The 22,663-nt window shown below is 46.8% G+C and overlaps 1 pseudogene across 1 annotated transcript in view; it reads right to left on the bottom strand.

Annotated features, from left to right (window-relative positions):
- Nucleotides 1-675: 675 nt before the first annotated feature.
- The window catches only part of LOC144121827 (fatty acid synthase-like), a 107,201-nt pseudogene continuing 85,213 nt past the window's right edge, over nucleotides 676-22,663 (bottom strand). Inside the window, exons 20-25 of the transcript XR_013312711.1 lie at nucleotides 22,092-22,447; nucleotides 20,226-20,579; nucleotides 12,700-12,943; nucleotides 6,144-6,380; nucleotides 3,980-4,207; nucleotides 676-905 (exon numbers count right to left, since the gene is read on the bottom strand). The product of XR_013312711.1 is annotated as a fatty acid synthase-like (transcript). The remainder of the gene's footprint in view (nucleotides 906-3,979; nucleotides 4,208-6,143; nucleotides 6,381-12,699; nucleotides 12,944-20,225; nucleotides 20,580-22,091; nucleotides 22,448-22,663) is intronic.

The raw sequence follows: 22,663 nt of genomic DNA, 5'->3' as shown, positions 1-22,663 counted from the left end.
GCACAGCGCTAGATAAAGTTACCTGCAGAAAGCGAAGCCTGGGCACAAAGCGCGTGCAATTTGTTGCACTGATTTGGTCGCAATTTTGGGGTTATGTAGAAGTTTAGCACTTCCTGACATTGCGAAAATTGCGTTCTTTTAAAAAGCTCTCCATGGCGTGCCCTGACGCATGCTATATCATCACATGCGTAATAGTTCATCATGCCATTATTTCAATTTCGACATTTACGATGAGTCTCAAAATGGAACCGCAGGGGCAGTCTAGTAGCTTGAGCATCCGCCTCGCATGCGGGAGGGGCGGGACTCGAACTCCAGTGCCGCCGGGTACGCACCGGTGATACAATGGGCACAAGCTTTACCCTGCCTGGTACTCGGCTTCTTTAGGGTGAAATGCTTGAGATGTGGGTGTTTGACCCCAGCTAATGAAATGACAATTACTTTGTGTGATTGCGCTCTTTACAAAAAGCTATCCTCGCGCCATAAAAATTCACCTTAATCATCATCATCTGTCTGAATTTGGGCTGCAGGGCAACACGCTAGGCTCGGCTTGGATGCGAGGCTTACGGTGAGTTTCGTCAATATATCATTACTGAAACAAAAACGCCGCGATAGCATAGGCTGAATGCAGGCATAACATTTGGCCACGTGCATTACAAGAAACACCATTCACCAGAAACGAGAATTTATTTTACCCATAATAACCAATACCGCCTTGCCCACAACAAGATGTGCACTGTGGAAGTAAGAAATTATTCTCGGAAAATTGCTAGGGCTAAAGCAGAACATGCAAAGCAAGGGGAGCTAGAATTAACTGGGCGCATGCGTACACGAGAAAACCAAAAGGTGAAGCGGGTCCCACGGTGCACGGGTCGCTTGAAGAGGACCTCAACACAGCTGTGGAAACTCTGAAAATATAAAATAATAATTGTTGAACAAAACCGTCTACGGTAAGAAACTGCTATGGTGGCACAGTAATGCGCTAAAAATGCAGCGCATTAAACGATCATGTAGAAAAGGTGGGAAATCATATATTTCAGTACTAAATTTAATTAAGGCCTAATTACTATCGGTAAGCAGAATATAAGTCAATGACCACGGTATTTGAATTCTAACTTTTTCTTAATATAGGGTGTCCCCTCATCTAGCGTCAAGAGCAGAAGTAGTAATCGACTGCTAAGTGTTTCGGGGCGTACATAGCTGCCGGCCTGTCTCTCTGTGATCACTTTTCTGCTGGCTGTCGCTTGTCGTGTGTCATGCTTTGTTATGGGTACAGAGAGGAAGAATGGAATTTTTCAGTGTATATAGGATGCGGAATATACATTGAGACTTATAGTAGCGGCCAAACCGTCACCAAAAGTTAATCGCATGTGTATAGCACAAGCAGCCGGGGAATGGAATATATTCAAAGTTCACTCAATACGCAGCTTTCAAAATCTCTGAAACTAAAAGAAGAAATGAAATGCATATGGCTCCGCCACCGGTTATTCCGGAGAGCCAACTGTATAGACGGTTTGCAGAAGCCATTGTTGTACGCTGGCAAGGGAAAGACTTAGGACTTAGCAGTGCCTACTTGGGCAGGTTCCGTGAACCGGAAGACGTGCACGCCGGTTTGATTTCCACAACTTTTTGCGGAGCCGTCTTCAGTCGATGTGTCAACGACGGTACTGATGTGGTCGTAATAGTGCGTATATGTAATTTGTAACTTCTTAAAGAACGCCTACAGTTCGCTTCTTCAATTATTTACGCATTATTTTGGGTCGTTGCGGATCCCCGAGGTTAAGTCACACAGCCATTCTGTTCTAAAAGGTGTCCACAGAATCCTTTTCTTAAGTGGCATCCCGAGGCTTGTTCGAGTGGTGTCAGAAAGTGTTTCATTTTTCCATCCAATGTTCTATAAAACAAAAAAAGTATTTTCCAGCCGAACAAACATGAACATGGCCACGCAGAGAATAATCCAGTTTACGCTGATAAAATTGAAGCTTTCTTCAGTATAGCTTTCATGAAGGCAGAGCAATACGATGGCAACACAAAAACAATATCACCCAACCAAATCCATACGTGTCTGCCAGCTTGCACTGCTGGACGTATCACATGACGTCCATCGCACTGCTTGCACAGATTGCGTTCCACAGAACCTCTGTAGCCACTTATATGGCATCAAAGTAGATGCTGCCCAATGAGAGAGGAAAAAGAGCAGATCGGTAAGAAAGTTTGTTGTTTTGAAAAACACTTCCGCAGATATATTCTCTTGCATTTCGTTAGTGTCTGATGCTGAAGCATATAACAGATGACGAATATGCCAGTTAGCAGCGGCAGGAGTATTGTTCTTGTGGCGCCAGGGTGGCACTGCTTCACAAAGAGAGCAAGCACCAGCTCAAGATACGATGTGCAGCTCACGTGGACGACAATATCGCAATAAAAATTGGCGGAGAAACTTAAGCTCTGCCTTAAGGGTGGGACGCGATAGTGTAATCGGTTATTTCTCATATATGCCGAACGGCATTTTCTACATTACATGCATAGATCACTAGGAGAATTCATAACCCTCCTGGCTCTGTGGTACAGCGGTTAAGGGGTTTGCTGCCGCTTTGCGATGGCAGTTGCTCCCAGCGCTAGGCCTTCTTTGGCCCACGGTGCTCTTCCCAGGTTACCAGTCATTAATTGCTCCCTGCCACAATGGGCCGTTTGCTCACTATCCGGTGACCAGATTGTGATGACGCCGCAAGGTTACGTAACCTAGGTGGCCCACCTGCCTCGTAGTTTGCCCTCTAGAAACCACCTGCCAGAGGCATGCTCGCGATTTTTCATTCACAATGCCGAAACCACATTTTCTGGAGGACGAAGCATTTTAACGGAATCACGTTCAAAGTATTGCAACACTGACGTGATAAGTCTGCGCGCCGTAAATAGAAAGCACTGCATTTGCAGACGTCCTGATTTTGCAATAATTTTCCAGGAAGTTCTTTTTTAAAGTTTATTCGCTTTCCCTGTGAGCCATGAACGTTTTCCATGGCGAAATGAAGTGCTGTGTTCTTTTGTTGTGCGATAGCATAAGAATCTCGTCGGACCGTTTTGCACTGACGGCGTGATGTCACATAGTAATATAGGCAGTATTAGGGTGTTTTGGTATAGGGTATGCGTGATGAAGAGTGTGGCAACTGTGTATGCGAGTATGAGCCATATGACCAGCCATGTCTCAGAAAATATACCGATAGTGACGTCATGCAGATGGGAAGTGACATCAATTAAACCGAAAGAAACAGCATCAGACAGGTAATTACGCCAATTAAGCCGGAATTGACGTCACAAGATCGGGAGTTCTTGCCGTTCAGGCGCCAAGGGGGTAAGTGCTATCGCATCACACAATAAAATTAGGTGTCCCCCAATTTTTTTATTATGCGCATTACTCGCAACGTGGGTGAGTTGTGGCTCATAAATGTTTGAATGGCGGGTGCCAGAGGACAGGCGCAACGACAGCGAGGAGACAGGCTGCACTGTGCCATTTCTCCTTTTCGTAGTGCATTTCAGTTTCAAACTTTATTTCTAGACAGGACATATTACGGGACTCTGGGTTATCCATCCAAATAGGTTCGCTGTCATCAAAGAAATATTTGTTTTACTGCTTGAAATTCATGGCTTCATTGTTTTGAACAGCGTGGCAGTCCTAATGAGCATATGACAGAGGATGAGGACGTTGCTTTATTCCTGGTCAGAAAAGTGGCAATGTTCAAACGACATCTGCACAAAAAAGTCAGGGTAAGTATTGTTCATTTTGTTACATAAAATCGCGCTACAGTAGGTCCTCCAATTGACTGCACTGAATAATGTAGAGAAAGTTTTTGCAGTTTTCAAGGAATGCAAATATTTGATTAACTTCGAGAATAAGACCAAATGTCCTTGTCCCTCAATCGGCGTTGAAACGATACTCCGCCCTTGCAGTTGAACTCACCGACCAGAAAGCTGAGTTTACTTCACCAACCTTTCGTGGCGTCCTCTGCTACGCTGTCTACAGACAACAATTCACTGGTGTCTGTACGATCGCTCATCTTTCGCAGTTCGTTCAAGGTGAGGAGGCCGATCTCTTGAATAGAAAGAGTGAAGTCACACTCCCGCTCAATTGTCTGCTTCACCTCAACAGCCATCAGGGAGTCCATCCCCAGTTCGCGAAGGCTCGCGTTGGGGTTGAGGCTCGACGCATCCTTCACGCCTGTTGAGATATTTAAAGTAGTGCAAATGACAAACTGAATTAACACTGGTGTGCACCAATAAATGAGCAAAAATTTGTAGTTTAATATTCTGAGATTGCCTTTACGTAATTTTACACAGAACTGCCATTGAAGTACCGAATGAATGCATTCTACAACAAAGCTGTGACAATGTCAGGGTCCTCTTCTGATAAACGACACCTATACGAACGTTTACTCTTAGGCAGTCGGCTGACCGCATCTCCTTTTATTCACCCCTCCGTAACAAAGTACCAATAAATTATTTTTTCTGGCGCTCGCCTTGTCGATTTAGTCCGCAATGAATACCTGTGTCCATTCTACTTTGTACAGGAAAAGAAATGCAATCTCTCACTCTTGACAAATGCCCTGAACACCCTGTTCTATTGCAATGAGAGAGTAGCAGAGGCCAGAGAGAGAGAGAGAGAGAGAAAAAAAGAAACAAGGTATTTTGTCCTCTATAATCATCTAAAGCGCTATACCGGTTCAGGCTCAAACATTCAGCGCTGTACTTACTAAATTCAAATGTTTTAGGGAATAAGTAATTACTTATGCAAAAGGCTGCATTCCTTGTGAAGCGTTTGTTCCGAAGACTTACCGGACATCGGGGATATGATTGTTTGCCTGCTTGCTGCTAAAGCTCTGCGCTCAATTGTATTTTCTCGAATATGTTGCAGAGTACAAGAAATGAAACATTTATTCTAAAATAGGATACATCCATGCGTAAGTTATCGCACAAATAAGTGCCACTAAGTTTACCGAAATAACTCCACCTTATACAGAAACCTATGATTAACGATAGCTTCAAATCTGCGAACGCTTAGCATTCTGTTGATGCAACTACGGTCCACACTAGCAAAAAAAAGTAGAGAAAAATACTAAACTCTGTTTACACGTGTAGAGGCCCGCTGCTTTCAGCCGTGTATCTTAATCTGAGTTCGCTGGAAGCATTTTGACGATAAAGCAGGACAGGCTCTCTTAAAGAAGGCAAACTCGTCTTTCAGGCGTGTCTGCATTTTTCGCATAATTTCGCCTGGGAGCTAAACTTTCGGGATCTCCGTCTACTTTGCTGCAATTCATCGAGGTTGTGGAGGGTCCTAACTTCCCTTTTTAATGCTTTCAAGGTATATAGCTCTTCCGGATGCCGAAAGTTTTCGCTGCAAACAATGCCATCTGGTCCGTTCGATGGACATTTTTCATTCACAACACTACATCCTGTCGTTGGTGTTATTGGTTAGCAGCGCGTAACAAAGGAAAACTGGGAGACAGCCATAGGTCACAAAAATAGAGACTCATTGAGTTCTCTCTCATCGGGGTGTCTTTTACAGCGTTTGTGGAGATTCTCGCTGCATTTCAGCAAGCTGTGTGCGTAGTGCAATCTTCATGCCAGAGTCACTAGTATTGCATGCGGGCGCCTGTCTCTCGGCGAATCGCCGAAGTACTGGCTGCTATATAACACTTATTTACTCTCTTTCGTGCAACCTTTCAGCTTTCTGCATTAAAATACACATTTAACCTATGTACTTGTTGCCTCAAGTGCACAGTCCAGAGAACAAATTTTGGGTACAGCGCTGAATGGGTTTCATGGTAGCCCCTGCAGCATTGCCCTTAGTAAATTACTGTTTGAGTTTGTGTTCTAACTAGAATGTGGGTTATATTTAAGTATAAAGTGTAGATGCGAGCGATGTCTCATAAATCACAACCAAAGCTGCACTACCAACGAAAATAATCTCACCAGTGTGTTTACGCATTCGTTCCTGCAGGAACAAAAAGGTCATTTTTTGGTGAAACACGAAAAGTAAAACAATGAATAATCAAAAGGTAAATATCAGATAGTCGAACTCAAGGTAATTACAGGAAGAATGTTGTGATGTTCAGGACGCTTGTAAAAAGTAAACAAACCAAATCTTTCCGACTCACCGAAGGCGCGCGCGACAGAGGCCACGAGGCTTGGCTTGCTGTTGACGTCTTCTTTGGAAGTCAAGTCAGCCTTCACAAAGCACGAAACTACGGTGCGACCGTGACACAAGAGTTCCTCCATCACCGCCAAACAAGAAGTGATCCGCTGCGATATGGTTCCTGTGAACACCGCTTCGTCTCGTGCCATCTCTTGGAACACCCCGACATCACCGATTGGGCCCCACTGGATAGCCAGGGCTAGAAGGACAAAATCGCAATACTTTCAGGCCACACGCTGAGTTCTCACCGCGGAAACTCTCCGATCGGAGCACTCCTCCCTAACTTTCACTCACGCTCCAGTTATTTTAGTGGTGTGGTCGTACACACTTGCAGCAAGCCCCTTGACGGCGCTTGCAGTAAACCTCGCTACAGTGTCTCACTAATAAAAGATTGAAACCAGCCTGAGCGAAACCAGCCTGATGCGGCTACCCTGTGCAGTGCTTTCTTTAGCAAGCGCTTTTGGCAAGTGCTGTCTAGGCGAAATCGCGAAAAATTAAAACCTGTGGGAGTGGGCACTTGCGTACTTAGCGGTATCAGTTATGAAGTGAGTGCACTCTGCTATTAAAAACAGTTCTGCGAAATCTCTGCGAATTATAAATGCGGTCGTGAATGCGCACCTGAAATGTGTCCTGAATATTACTGCTTTGAGAGATTTTGTTTTTTCCACTCGCTCCAAAAATTCAACACACTCACAATCTTTCGCGATATACATTACACACACCGATTGAGCTAACAAATTGTAACACTTCTTTATTGACAAAAGACACGTCACCTCGATCTTCTAAGCTCTGAATGCTATCTTTCTATAGCCCATACCCGTAGCACAGACTACTCAGTTTTCTTTCCTTCGAGGCGACGAAAGACGCAAAAGTCAACTACGTTCTCCTCTAAGGAGACTAAACAGGCTACGCGCGAACTTTGTGTTAACGCCTCTTACAAAAGAGAAATGCGCCATGCTGTGCGAACTAAATCGTTCCTAGTGCCTTGGATAACGTTCTGAAAACCAATAAACTCTGGAACGGCTAGGAACTCAAGTGCAGAGCACAAATGCCCGAAAACTTTTGATTGTAATCATTGCGCAGTGCATGGGAAGAAGTGTTTGTCGATTAAAAGAATAACATTACTGTTCAGCCGTACCAGTAAGTAGACCGGAAAGATGAACATTTTACTATGCAACCAAATCCCACCTTGACTGTAAACTGAAAAATGTGTTAGTGACAAAATATGCGGCCTGTAGGGACTTAATGCACGTGTTAAAACTTTAGGACGCGCAGGTACATTAAAGTTTACCGCTCGTTGCGACGTAGTGGGCACGAACCCACGCACGCAGCGAACTTGTTTAATGCAAGTTTCCGTACGTCGCTCATGCCGATGCTCTGATTTTAGCGGCCGGCGAGTGGAGCGGGACCATTGCGTTCAGCGCCAGTGGACACGCCTTAATCTTTTTCCTCATAACGTTACTCCGCCGCACCCAATCACTATCTCGGCTGATACGCATTCTTCCTGCCCCATCTGCGTGTAAAATTTTATCTGCGTTTCTTTCCGCTGGGACAGGATATACCGCAGATGAAAATTGGAAAAGGTTCAACGGAAAACAATTCGCATTCAAGTAAACGCTGAAAAAAGTGTAGCCTACGTTGCCAGATACCAGTTATTCGATCTAATGACAAGCAGGTAACTAATTAAAAAGAGAGCAGTTAGAGCAGTTATGAGATAGAAAAGGTGACATAAGAAATGCAGGTAATAACACCGCACGTCGTTTTCAATAAATATAATGATGAGGGTATGTCATCTTCGATGCGAATCTCTAAGTCTTGGCCAAGCCACTATTCCCTAACAAGCGACAGTGCCAGAGTGCGCTCCATCGTTGTTGTCCCGAGTTTGAATTGGCTTGCAGAAATAGAAAATGTGCTCTATTTCAAATCCAATTTTTTTAAAAACCGCACATAAGTGTTCTGATGTAGAACAAGAAGTAACACAGCGACAAAGAGGTGTGAAAAAAATTTATAAGAGCAGAAATACCACGACGTCGTGTCAGTTACTATTCAAAAAGGCGAAGCAGGATAACCTATTTATCACCTTACCACGCGGTAGCGCCCGCTAATCGGCGCGTATGGAATATGTACGAAATCAGCAGAAGATTGTTTATTCAACTGCAATGTTCTTTGCGCGCGTAGGCGCAACCGCTGATCCCGGCAGAGGAGCAGTTACGCTGTACAACCGTGGGGATTATAAAGAAACATGTGCAACAAGAAACGTAATCGATAAAAACTGCTTGATTATAAATTTTAAACATCTTCTTTTCTTTCTGTGCTGTTACAAGCAAGATTAAAAGAAATTATAAGAAAAGTATGAACGCGTAGGCGTCACACTGTTCTGAGGGAAAGTGTTATTAGCCTTATAAAGTCAAGGAGACAGAGTGTTCCTGACCTTTATTCTTTACTGACGTGGCCTACAAGATCTTTCTGCTGTTTAGCAGTAGCTTGACACTGTGCGGAACAGGTGCGTCTCTGGGTGCGCAGGCAGCGGCGGCAACGGTCGGGAAGGCCACAATCGTCACTGTCACCAACCTAACCACGTTGTCTGCGGGCAGAACTTCTCTACATATCTCTCCAATTAATTTTGGCCTGTGCCAGTCGCAGCCACCTGATCCCTGCAAACTAATGTCGACAGCCCATCTGACCCTATGCTACCTTGTGGAAGCAGCCGCGGTGGCTGAGTGGTTATGGCTCTCGGCTGCTGGCCTGAAAGACGCGGGTTTGATCCCGGCCGCGGCGGTCGAATTTCGATGGAGGCGAAATTCTAGAGGCCGTGTACTGTGCTATGTCAGTGCACGTTAAAGAACCCCCGGTGGTCGAAATTTCCGGAGCCCTTCACTACGGCGTCTCTCATAGCCTCAGTCGCTTTGGGACGTTAAACCCCCATAAACCAAGCTACCTTGTGGTGCGCGTGCCGTCTTTTGGCATCTGTCCCGTTACGCTCAAGGCCCGCTCTTGATTTCAACTATGATATGATCATCTCGTGCCTGTTCCATGACTCAGTTTGTTCTGTTCACATCTGTAAACCTTACTCTTACCACCTTTATACAGGCCACCGCGCTGTTGTCGGCTTAATTTCAAATATTTTACTTATCCTCCAAGTTTCTACCCCATATTGTAATACTGGCAAGATAAATATGTTGCGTACTTACTTCTGGAGGAAAAAAGCTAAGCTTCTTTTTATGACCTGAGACTGCGTGCAAAATGTACTCCTCCCACTCTTAATTTCTCAGTTATTTCACTTTCGTGATTGAGGTAAGCGGTCGCTACCTGCCCTAAGTAGACTTATTCGGCAGCAACTTCTAGCACTTCTCTGTCAGTCGCAAACAGTTCCTCTTCTACGCCATTGATTATTACTTTGTTTCTTCCTCTTCATTCATTTTTGTGCCCCCATTTCCACTTTGCATGAAGAGGACTTTGATTATGCATTTCACTTGGGCTCCTTAGTGCCTTAGCAAAGCAATTCTATCAGCAGATGGGGGAATGGTAAGTTGTTCTAGACAAACTTGCGTCCAAAGCACTTGCGAATGCAGTACTCTGACTACCTTCTTGAAACACGCGTGAATATTACTGGAGATACTATGTCGCACTGTCAGAAACCTTTACTGTTTGCTATTTGGCCGCTTTCCCTATCGACGACTATAGTGGCTGTGCAGCCGGTTTAGGTATTTTCTAGTACCTTTGCCTATAGATATGCAATTTCTGCATTATGCCTGAGTTTTACATCGAGCCAAATTCTTTGTAGTTGCCTATGAAAAACATATATAACGGTTGCATGTCGGAAGGCAATAGGCATCACAAGGAAAAAAACATTCCTTATGTTTCTTGGTTTCGGTGACTACTGGCTTCCGTCGTGTCTCTCATAACGATCCTCTCTTTTCTCTTTCCTTGTCCGCTCAATGTATAAGGGGTGGTTGTTTTCTGGTGATTAATACATTACTTGATTGATGGCGTGAGTATGGTTTACTGTCGAGTAGCCTTTCAGAAAGCCGAAAAATTAAGTCTAAGGTTCCCCTAATTCTATTACCTTGTTAATCATTTCTCCGATAACGCACAACAAACGGGTCGGAGTGCAATACATGAAATCATGAAAACTCCTTCCTGATGTATTAGTGCAATGGAAATGTTCTTCAAAGATCTCGTACACCCGAGGCCGTGAGGCCCTGCGCACACAGCGGACCAAACAGAATCTCCCCACCGCCCTTCAACTGCTCTGGTTTTAGCCGATTGTCGGGAAAGTGGCAGTTCACTATTAGTGACTTCATTGCTGCAGAGTGCCTGCTCCACACAACTGCTGAAAATTACATTTTTCACATAGCACTCGTATCTTATATACGGCACCATTTCTTCGGGGAACAAAATGTCCATATTATTTACAGTGTGCAGTTGTTTTTCCATTGATAATACATACACTTGCCAAAGGGACAAATTAGCCTTTTCTTCAATTTTGGGATTGCTAGGTTCAGTTACATCATAGAAAGGGCCCCCTGCCCGGCCCTAAGCACGTATATGTCCCCAGCCTCAATCAAAGCCCTAGGCCATTTGAATTTAATTTATATGTTGAGAGGGAAACAAAGAAGTGTTGAATTAAAACACGTGGTGATGGAACCATTTGTTTCGCGGAGAGGCCGTATACAAGTAGCACTGTGACAAAAAATGATACATATTTAATTCAAGTATGACAAGAAAAGAACATACGTAAATCGTTGTATAGTGAGTTAAACGCTTAGATTTCGCATAGGTCCTGGCAGCCATAAAAAAAACTGCTGTGGAAAGTTGAACAAGACAAAATAAAGGCCGTTAAGAAAAGGCCTTCATTTTGTATATAATGACAACAGCAGATTTTTCGCTCAAGCTTTGTTACGTGTGCGAATGGAAAAAAAGAAACATCATCCTTGAAGGAAAAAAATGCCTGCGGTTGTGAAGTATTGAGCGAACACTAATCTGAATCTAAAGAGTACATCACTGAGCGCACGAACTATATTGGGGCCGGCTTTTTCTATGGTTTCTCAAAAAAGATACACAGAGACAGAAGAAGAGACCGAAAAGGGCGCTCAACAGGCACGACCCAGCAGAGGACGAGCCCTTCACCCTTGTCTCTAAGTTTTACCTTTAGTGCTTTAAGGGGTGACACAAAGAAGCCCAAAAGTTTGCACTTTCCTAGCGTTGGAGTTTTGTGCTTATAAATTGACCTCTTTTAAAAAAAGTCAAAGAAGCTAACACTTTTTTCGTTATAGCCATTGCTTCGTTATAACGGTAGGCGATCTTGGTTGCAACTGTCGCATGCCAACGGGCTTTACTTTGGGCTTTAAGCATAACCGGCATTTACTTTGCCTCCGGTGTGCGTTTAGTGGTCCTTAAACCTTCGCAAAATGCGCTCGCTACACAGCCGAATGTGAGTACACAAACCGAATATGTCAGTTTGGATAACTTCTACTCATGTTTTCAACGGCCGACATCGGCTTTACAACTTTGAAATTGGGTCTTGGAGGAATAATGCTGGAGACTGAAGGAAGAGACCTATTCACAATCTTTAGTTCAGTTTTCAAGTTGCTGTCATCAGTATACGATCCGCTGTAAAAGAGGGTTCGCGACGGCCATTTCTTTGCCACCACGCATTTTGTTTGTCTTCGCCGCACGGCTCATGAGCACGAGGGCGACATTTCATTGTAGGACATCGCTCTCCCGGGCCGGAGCCTTTGATGATGGCCGCCTTGTGGTAAATGAAATTCTGTCACGTTTTCTCCGCAGGGCGTTGTGAAAGAAACGGCACTAAGATACCACCAAGTTCAATAGGCGCATTTTAAACAATTTTAACTATGCGGCCACGCTGCGAAAACGGAAACCAAACTTCAGATGTAATCATAGAAGCAAAACGCGCTTGCAAAGGGCTATGTGCAGCGAGGAGGTTAAACAACGCACAGCTTCAAGAAGTTTGGACATCTGGCAAGACAAGGCATAGAGCAGCAGGCCGCGTGCACTATTTCCGACGTAGAGAGGGTCAGCGTCCTACCACGCACGGGAGCTGACGAACTGTTTAGAAAACGCGCCATAGAGTCTTCACTGCGGCAGGTTAAGTTTTTCCTAGATTAGTTTCCCGCGGTGATTTCTGTTTGCTAGAGTGAATCACTACGGAAGTGTTGGGTGCCGTTAAAAATCGGCATAAGAAGCGTGAAGTGCCTAATAGAGTATTTTTTTCAAACTTTCGGCGAAGAACAGCACTCAACGTGAGGCGGAGGAGATTGGGCACACGACGCTGCTTATTGGACGTTCGGTACATGACGTTGTAGTAAAACCTAGCTCCGTAAAAAACGAGATATCAGATTAGCCTTCTATGAGAGCCTTGACGAGAAACAGCTATTCCTTCTTTGTATCCGGTATTTTTTTAGGAACAGTTTCGTTTACTGAGCTTTGAGTTTGTTCGCTGCATTGAGGATTTTGTCTCCAACACTATATAAATGGACATGGCCAAGACTCACCGGGAAGTCCGTCTGCCGCGCGGCACTCGCAGATGCGTTCCATGGCCGAGTTCGCGTAACCGTAGTTTGTCTGTCCAATGTTGCCGAAACCAGAAGAGATGGACGAGAAACAAACGAAATGATCCAGGTCCGGACACGAGCGTCGGGAGATAATGTCCAAATGCTCGGTGGTGTCAATCTTGACTCTAAATACGGTCTCAAAAGCCTCGACAGTCTGGTTTTCAAGAAGCCCATCACGGAGGACCTGCACAATAAACGATAGCACAACAGAAATCAATCAGGCTAGAAAGCAGGTGGTGCGGAGGAATAAAAGCTACTGACGGGACTATTCTAATTCTGGAGATTAAAGCTATCTAACATTTTCTTTATTTCCAGGTATGAAGCTACCGCTATAGAAGCTCTCGAAGTACCTCACACCTAACACAGCAGGACGTCCGAATAGCTGCTCCGAAAAGGCGCAGTTCATCAATAAACGAATGTAATGAGTTGTTGCCTGGTAACGCCGTCTTGACTGAATTATCATCATGCCAATCAGTATTGCCATCATTTTGGACGGTCTTTCTTCTGATTTGCTATAATCAGGGAGGCGGCGCTCCCTTTTTGCCACGGCGATGGAAGTGGAGGCTGCTGGGCCTCTATTGGAACTCGGTGGGTCGGCAGCAGCCGCCCAGAGGAAGCGCCTGCACCGCCAGAGTGACTCTAGCAGCAAGGGCACTGTTGTGTACTCGATGCCAAGTGAAGACTCCTCGTCCAAGGCCGACGACGGTTTCATACCGGTTGTTGGCAAGAGGGCCAAGCGCAGACTGCGTAGACAAGCCGAATCGTCCTCATCAAGCTCGTCAACGGTGTCCTCATCAAGAACGCCAACGATCATCACGGCGCGAAGTTCTTCGGCGCATACAGCCTTGTTTGTGCCGTTGAACCCAACGGACAACTTGAACCTCCTGAACAGGCAAGCCATTTCTATTTATCTGGAGAGCCTCGTATCGGGAGGCATTAAAGATGTTAGAATAAACTCGTTCAAAAACGTCAATGTCATTGATGTGGTGGAGCGAATTGCACTATGGAGTTTAACCGCAATCACCAAACTCGGCAATATCAGTGTACGCCCCCTTATTCTCCAGGACAGTGGCACTACGGCTAGCGTAATCTACAACGTCGACATCGCCATCAGTGACGCAGATTTATCCATGTTGATCAAGCCGGCAACCAACGGCATTTCCATCATTAAAGTTCAGCGGTTAGGAAGATCTACATGCATTAAGCTGACCCTCAAGGGTGACTGCATACCATCGTACGCTAAGGTTGAACACTTTCGTCATCCAGTTTGACCTTTTCTGCCTAAGGCACTTCAATGCAGGAAGTGCATGAGGATCGGCCACGTGAGCAGCGTCTGCATCAGCTCCATCGTATGTCAGTGATGCTCCGAGTCACACCGCGGTGACGTTTGCCGCGCGACTACTTTGAAGTGCGCCAACGGCCACGGCCCTCATGACTCTTCCTCGAAAGACTGCCCCCGTCTAAAGACTGAGCGGGCGGTACTCAAGCAAATTGTGCGAGACCATTCTACGCACAAAAAAGCCGCCGCAAAGGGCCGACGACGTCGTTAGCGCCGCCGAAGGTCGTCAAAGAAAGCAGTCACATTTGAGAAGAATGCCCCAAACGAAACTGCAGCTTGTCCGCCTCCACCAAAAACCGTACCAAATAAAGAGAGCCCGGCGCTTGGTGAGGCTGGACCTGCTGCCTCAGATGCAACTTGGCCACCACTGCCAAAGCCTTCTACGCTCAGGGCAGTGTGCAGCGCCTACGACCGATCCAGCCAACAGGCACGATCAAGGCCATGGCCCAGATATGCGAGTGATTGCAATGCTGACGTCACTAATGAATGCCATGCGTGCTCTGCTTTCCAGCCTACGCACGCCAGCAGCAAATAGCGCGCTTCAAGTGCCTGACAGTGAAGAGCCGAGACCTGACTTTTACGATACTGGCGGTGCACTTGGCGCCATCAAGTCGTTCCGACGCCAGAAGGTTGAGTGGTTTGATGGCAGCTACATCTGCTCCGTGGGTCATTGCGGGTGACTTCAATGCTCATCACGCCATGTGGGGAGGTATTAGGATGGACGTTAAAGGAAGATAACTTGTGTCCTTCGCCTCTGACAATGACCTCCAGTGCCTGAATGACGGAAGCCCGACCTATATTCGAGGGGTGACTTATAGCAGCTGCTTGGACTTGACTTTTGTTTCACAGTGCCTTACCAACAACGTCTGGTGGTTTTCAGGTATAGAAACCCATGGCAGCGACCATATCCCAACCTATCTGATTATTACCGGCCATTCCACATTTTCGCCAGCCACGTGTATGCAGCGCATTGACTGGGCAGTTATTAAATTACTTATGGAGGCTCCTTGCACAGAGGGCTTCTCCACCGGTCTTGAACAAAAAATTAAGGAGGCCATGGAACACGCCACCTGCCCCTTTAACCTTGTCGCTAACTACACCGATTTTGACTTCGAATTGCAGCGACTGCGATCACAACGGCGCAAGGCAGAGCGCAGATACCGACGCACAAAGTCGCGCCTAGACCTAAGAGGTGCTAGGCGCATACAGAAGAAGATTGAGCGCAGAATTCAGGCACTGCAAACACAACGCCGGAGGACATTTTGCCAAACACTTGATCCACGGAAGCCTTTGTCACGCGTTTGGAGTGCAATTCGAGGTCTTCGCACATCCTCTAAACAGCGCTACCCGTTCAAATCCGTAGCGCTCCACCAAAGGCGCAGTGCGGTTTAGGTACCCGAAGATTTCTGCGCAAGAATAACAGGCCCTCCGAATCCAGGCGTAACGCTGCACTGCAACAATGTTCCACCCTCACGGGATTCTCGGATGGATGTACTATTCTCCATGGAAGAACTTGATGCTGCGCTGGCTTGATGTAGAAGGTCATCATCCCCAGGGCCCGATAATGTGACGTACCTCGCACTTGTCAACCTTGGTCAAGAAGCTCGACAGGCTCTTTTGGACACTTATAACAAGTCATGGACTGCTGGCATAGTTCCTCATGATTGGAAGACCAGTCGTCTGGTTCCACTTCTTAAACCGGGGGAATCACAGCTCGACCTTTCATCATACCGTCCAATTGCACTCGCCAGCTGCCTCGGCAAAGTCATGGAAAGAATGCTGCTCACACGCGTGGAATGGTACTTGGAGCGATATCAGATTTATCCAACCTTCATGTCTGGGTTCCGACGGGGCCGCTCTTCTATCGACAACGTGGTTGACCTTGTAACGTCGGTGCACCACAGCCACAGCAAAAGTGAAAAGATTGACCGTGGCATTGTTTTTGGATATCAAGGGCGCGTACGACAACGTAACGCATCAGGCCATTTTGGACGCAATGGAAGCTGCTGAGATCGGAGGCCGCACGTTCAGCTGGATACGCAGCTATTTATCAGAGAGGTTGTTTTTTGTTCTGACTGCGGACGGACGAACGCCCTTACACCGAAATTCGCGCGGAGTCCTTCAGGGTGGAGTGCTGAGCCCAGTTCTCTTCAACCTTGCTCTTATCGGCCTGGTCGACGTATTTGCCACAATCTGCTCAGATCTCGGTATATGCAGACGACATCTGTATATGGGCATCAGGGGTGACCCGTCCTCAAGTTCGTGCAAGACTTCAAAAAGCGGCATCGATATTGACATCTTATCTTCGCTTGTAGGGCCTGAACATTTCGACCGAAAAGTGTTCACTTGTGGCTTTCACACGCAAAATAATGTCACGTTACATCATTCGCATCAATGGCGAAGCCATTCCCTATGAGAGAAGCCACAGATTCCTTGGTGTTGTCATCGACATGAACCTCTCGTGGAGTCCACAAATCTACGACATGAGAAAGAGACTAATTTCTATTGTGCACGTCCTCTCCTTCCTCGGGGGAAGGTCCTGGGGCGCATCAGTGCGCTCGATGCTACAACTGTACCGTTCCCTATTTCTGGGCTACGTGCGATACAGTCTTCCGATATTCAGTACCATTTCAAAGACAAATATCAAGACTCTTCAAAGTGTGCAAGCGCAAGCTTTCCGTATCTGCCTTGGACTGCCTTAATGTGCATGAACAGCAGCAACTGTTCTTGTTGCCCGGGAACATGCTGTTACTACATGCACTGCTGTTGACACCATGAGAACACATATTCGGCACCTCACACGGGTTCCCTCTCATCACCTTGCAACACTCCCAATAATTAGGCCGCGTACTGCATTCGCCAAAGTCATTGAAGCCCATAGTGCATATCTTCCATCGGAGTTCACCCCTGCGTCAAGACCATGCTCACCCTTATGGAGTCTTCATGAACCTCGGGTTCACCTATATTTTCCTGGCATTACGAAGAAAGCTGGTGTATCATTGCCCGCTCTCAAATAACTGACATTGAATCACCTGCATATTTACCACAGTCACCGCATACATGTTTACACAGATGGATCAGTTCACTCGACCAGTTCTGCGGGGTCGGTGGTGATACCGGCCAGATCCTTCTTCATGAAAAGGAAGTCGACCTATCCAACATCTTCAACTGGTGCGGAACTCGCCTTACGGGCTGCGGTAGAGTTCATCAGTCAAGAACCTCCACATGACTGGACGGTTTTCACCGACTCTAAAGCAGCCCTTCAAACCCTGCAAGCTGCGCTACGCCGCGGGTCGCAGGAGCAACTTGTTGCTGAGAACCGTTTACTGTACCACGGCACCGTATCCAAAGGCCATGACATCATTTCTCAGTGGCTGCCAGCACACTGTGGTATTAACGGTAATCACCAGGCCGATGCGGCTGCGCGTTCTGCTCAGAACGACGGACTTCCAGTGAAGATCCCAATATCAAGAGCTGACGCTGCGTGTGGGCTTCGCCCTTTGGCGCTGGAGCTCACACTTTCAGCGTGGAACACGGGAGATTTTGCAACCACCGCCTCAGGGCACTGGACCCTGGACTGCGCCTTCGTATTCCACGTGACTTATCACGACGCGGAGCAACATTGTTATGCGTTTATGGATCGGGGTTGCTTTTACCAACCAGTATGCTTTCCGGATGGGGATGGCTGACAGTCCTGCCTGTGAAAGCTGTGGTTGTGAGGAGACCATCGCTCATCTTCTCTGTGAGTGCCCTGCATTTGCGAGTGCAAGACATACACTGTTGTGCCCTGGACCGCCTCAATCCTCGCCCATTAGCAGAGCAAAAGAACCTCGGTCCGTGGCCACAGAAGTCGACTGCCCTCAAGGGTTACAAGGCACTCTTTGCCTACTTCATAGCGACTGGATTGAGTGACAAATTGTGACAGCGTTGTGTGTGTGTGTGTGTGTGTGTGTGTGTGTGTGTGTGTGTGTGTGTGTGTGTGTGTGTGTGTGTGTGTGTGTGTGTGTGTGTGTGTGTGTGTGTGTGTGTGTGTGTGTGTGTGTGTGTGTGTGTGTGTGTGTGTGTGTGTGTGTGTGTGTGTGTGTGTGTGTGTGTGTGTGTGTGTGTGTGTGTGTGTGTGTGTGTGTGTGTGTGTGTGTGTGTGTGTGTGTGTGTGTGTGTGTGTGTGTGTGTGTGTGTGTGTGTGTGTGTGTGTGTGTGTGTGTGTGTGTGTGTGTGTGTGTGTGTGTGTGTGTGTGTGTGTGTGTGTGTGTGTGTGTGTGTGTGTGTGTGTGTGTGTGTGTGTGTGTGTGTGTGTGTGTGTGTGTGTGTGTGTGTGTGTGTGTGTGTGTGTGTGTGTGTGTGTGTGTGTGTGTGTGTGTGTGTGTGTGTGTGTGTGTGTGTGTGTGTGTGTGTGTGTGTGTGTGTGTGTGTGTGTGTGTGTGTGTGTGTGTGTGTGTGTGTGTGTGTGTGTGTGTGTGTGTGTGTGTGTGTGTGTGTGTGTGTGTGTGTGTGTGTGTGTGTGTGTGTGTGTGTGTGTGTGTGTGTGTGTGTGTGTGTGTGTGTGTGTGTGTGTGTGTGTGTGTGTGTGTGTGTGTGTGTGTGTGTGTGTGTGTGTGTGTGTGTGTGTGTGTGTGTGTGTGTGTGTGTGTGTGTGTGTGTGTGTGTGTGTGTGTGTGTGTGTGTGTGTGTGTGTGTGTGTGTGTGTGTGTGTGTGTGTGTGTGTGTGTGTGTGTGTGTGTGTGTGTGTGTGTGTGTGTGTGTGTGTGTGTGTGTGTGTGTGTGTGTGTGTGTGTGTGTGTGTGTGTGTGTGTGTGTGTGTGTGTGTGTGTGTGTGTGTGTGTGTGTGTGTGTGTGTGTGTGTGTGTGTGTGTGTGTGTGTGTGTGTGTGTGTGTGTGTGTGTGTGTGTGTGTGTGTGTGTGTGTGTGTGTGTGTGTGTGTGTGTGTGTGTGTGTGTGTGTGTGTGTGTGTGTGTGTGTGTGTGTGTGTGTGTGTGTGTGTGTGTGTGTGTGTGTGTGTGTGTGTGTGTGTGTGTGTGTGTGTGTGTGTGTGTGTGTGTGTGTGTGTGTGTGTGTGTGTGTGTGTGTGTGTGTGTGTGTGTGTGTGTGTGTGTGTGTGTGTGTGTGTGTGTGTGTGTGTGTGTGTGTGTGTGTGTGTGTGTGTGTGTGTGTGTGTGTGTGTGTGTGTGTGTGTTATGCCTTTTCCCTCTTCTCTCTTCCTCCTTTTAGTCCCCTAATTCCTCTTCCCCAGTGCAGGGTAGCCAACCGGAACCCCTTTCTGGTTAACATCCCTGCCTTTCGCTCCTCCTCTTTATCTATCTAATCTGATTGTGCTGTTTTGTTTTGCACTGTATAATTTAACTTTTTATGCCTTCTTAAGCCATCTAAGGCCGCTGCGGTGGGTCAGTGGTTTTGGCGCTCGGCTGCGGTCCCGAAAGACGCGTCGGTTCTATCCCGACCGCGGCGGTCGAATTTTGATGGAGGCGAAATTCTAGAGGCCTGTGTACCGTGCGATGTCAGTGCACTTTAAAGAACCCCAGGTGGTAGAAATTTCCTGAGACCTTCGCTACGGCGTCTCTCATAGCCGGGGTGGCTTTGGGACGTTAAACCCTCATAAAGTATAAACCAAACCATAAGCCATCTATGTGACTTTAACCCGCTGATTGCGCAATATATTTCGCTTTTTATTACTTTGTGTTGCTTTTTCGTAGTTTTGAGCACTCATTTTCTATTTTATTTCCTTCTCTTAAGCTGTCACGCACTATATACATGTTTTTAAAACTACTCTTCTGACAGCTCTGTTTCCTTGTTTTTTTTATCATAGTTCTATAATTTAATTCTGTTTCCCAATATTTCCTAATTTTATGCAAGCTTACTTGCAGTGGTATTTGTTTACTCTCTTATCCTGACACCATCATCTCTCATACTGTTCGGAGTTTTTGACACTGTTTCGCTTTCATGCCCCCCCCCCCCCCTACGTAATGCCCTGTTGGACCTTTACGGCATTTTATAAATGAATAAATAAATAAATAAATAAATAAATAAATAAATAAATAAATAAATGTGCAGCCAGGGTATTATAATCGCAGCCGTATGAAATGTCCTGCACACCCAAAAGCTGTACAATCATGGAATTCCTTGAACTTACCACACCTAGGTTGAAGATACCACCTACTGGGCCAATGGCTGCTGCTTTGCCAATTATTTCTTCAGCCCCTTGATATGCCGATGCGTCGACCTCGGTCGTAATGATGTTGATTCCTCTCTGCTGCCACCGCCGCAGGCACAATTTCTGGTACCCTGTCCGCACTCCAGACCGGGAGGTAAGGACCAGATGGCGGCATCCGCGGCTCACCATCCAGTCGACCAGCTCGAGGCCGAAGCCTCCGAGGCCTCCGATGATAACATAAGATTTGTGCTTGTAGAAATATGTGCGCCGTACAGCTTCCACAGTGAGAGGCTTCGCTGGTATGGCCCTACGCTGGCTCTCCTCTGGTCGGATCTGAAAACATTCGCCACATTATAGTTCGAAATTTCTCTCAACTAAGTATTTGGTTCTGTACTCTAAATGTTTCAGGAGAGCAAGAAAACCGTCGCTTTAGACTTTTTGAGAATTTAATTAACTCGTTGACCCCACTTACTCTGTGTGACTTGAAAAACCAATCTGTCGTGCAAATGTAGTCTGCTTTTGTACCGTTCTTAACGTGCGGCATCTTGTGCAAAACGCCCTATAGTATGATAAGTTGTCACAGGCTTCTCAACAAAAGCACGCCGATTGTGAAAAAAAAACAAAAGATATTATCAAAATGTCTACCCGTGTGAAATTTCAGAGCAGGCCCGCGAGGACAGCATGGTGAGGCTGGCACCGGTGTCGCTACCCTCTAAAAATGGACACAGCCTTACACCTACGTCATAGTGAGGAATCCTGTAAAAATTCACAGCGTTCCGCAGCTCGCATGAAGTCATCGACATACCAGGTACGGAAGACGAGTAAAGCTGCAGGCCGTAGTTGTGGAGACGAAACTGACCCAGTCCAAGCAACCGCCGTTTTCCATTAGCTAACCTTGGTGTCACAAACATAGGGGCTCATAGTATTTCGCTTAACGCTGATCCCACCGGATTCCTGCGCCCACCGCATGTTCTAGAGCACGAAAATCATAGGGTCCAAGCGAACAACAAAATATCAGCAAAGAAATAATAGTAAAAATCATTATGCTCACTTTCATCGTTATCTAATCCACCTACTTCTCACCCGTGAGGCCGTTTCAGCCAACCTAGTGCGCCTTTGGCGTGGCAGCGACAAAAGGAATATAAAAGTGCCAGGGTGGTTACGACTGTGTAACTGGACTGGTTGAGCATTAGTTGGACTGCCAGAGCAAAGATTCACTCTGAAAGCTCTGTGCTGCTAGTGGCCCCGCAGTTTCTTGGAGCGATCCGACTTCGCCGAGCGAGCCACCGCCGACTGCGCGGCTTCTAAACAAACACGCCGCGCCGTTACTTTCTTGCAGCACCTTAGCGCGCTCCCAAGGTTTCTGCTGCTGATGCAGCTGAGAACGGTGGAAAACTGAGGAACGCGCTAGGAAGAGCTCACGCTCTAAATAGAGTACATTCCGTTGGACTGTCCACTGAATTTAATTGGCTAAGATGAAGCGATTGCTCCTTGTCGTTCTTCGCACTATATGTGTACAGTCCTTGCAAACCTGTCGTGCTTGCTGTCGTGTTGTGTGGGGATACGGGGCCAGTCAAGCTGCCATTGATGCAGCTTTTATGCCGTCACCCTCGCCACACCTCGCACATGCCCTGTACTGGTTGTGCGAAGTAATTTGAAACTGCAACGCGTGGAGTGCGTCGACGCGTTTTGTGCGCTGCAGTCAGGGCCCTCGCCCTCTTCTCCCAGTGACCTTAATAGCCCACCACACAAGAAAAAAAAGCTCCCGAAAGAGCGCGTACATATAAAGGTAGAACTCATATCCTTCGGTACGCCGAGGTACTAACTTCCTGGTAATGCACTCACCTCGACCACAGCTTTAACAGTGTGGGAACCGGAGGCCAAGAACTGCAACGCTTTGTCCGCATTGTCCAGCGAGAATTGAACACTGTCCAGCGGTCGTACGGCACCAGAAACAATGCCCTCCTGCACGAGTGCCACCACGCGGCGTCGTTCTTCCGAGGCCAAGAGGCTGTCATCAAGCAAGTCTTCCAGCATAATACACTGGAAAGTGACGCTTTTTTGGAGCACGGACAGTTCCAGCGAAGTGTTTCCACACAGATGTGCTTTTCCTATCTCCAGAAGCCGGCCGCGTGGCGCCAGGCAATGTACGCTGGCTTGAAGCTTCTTTTGAGTCGACAAGTTGAGCACAAGGTCGACGCCTCATGTGCAGATGGCATAGGAACAGTGCAAAAAAAAAATAGGGAAGAAACGCGATAACGTTAGACAGGACAATAAGCAGTGTTCAGTGTTTGGCTGAAATCACTCGATACAAACAAATGGCCGAAAAACAAAGCCTTATCTATAAAGATACATGATCACTTTTATGAAATATGTGCAGTTAGCTTTTTTTTGCCCTTTACAGATCCTTATTTCAA

Source organism: Amblyomma americanum, chromosome 2, assembly GCF_052857255.1.
Source record: "Amblyomma americanum isolate KBUSLIRL-KWMA chromosome 2, ASM5285725v1, whole genome shotgun sequence".
NCBI classification, from domain to species: Eukaryota; Metazoa; Arthropoda; class Arachnida; order Ixodida; family Ixodidae; genus Amblyomma; species Amblyomma americanum.
The sequence above is the reverse complement of the archived record's forward strand: the minus strand, read 5'-3'. Positions and strand labels throughout refer to the sequence as shown.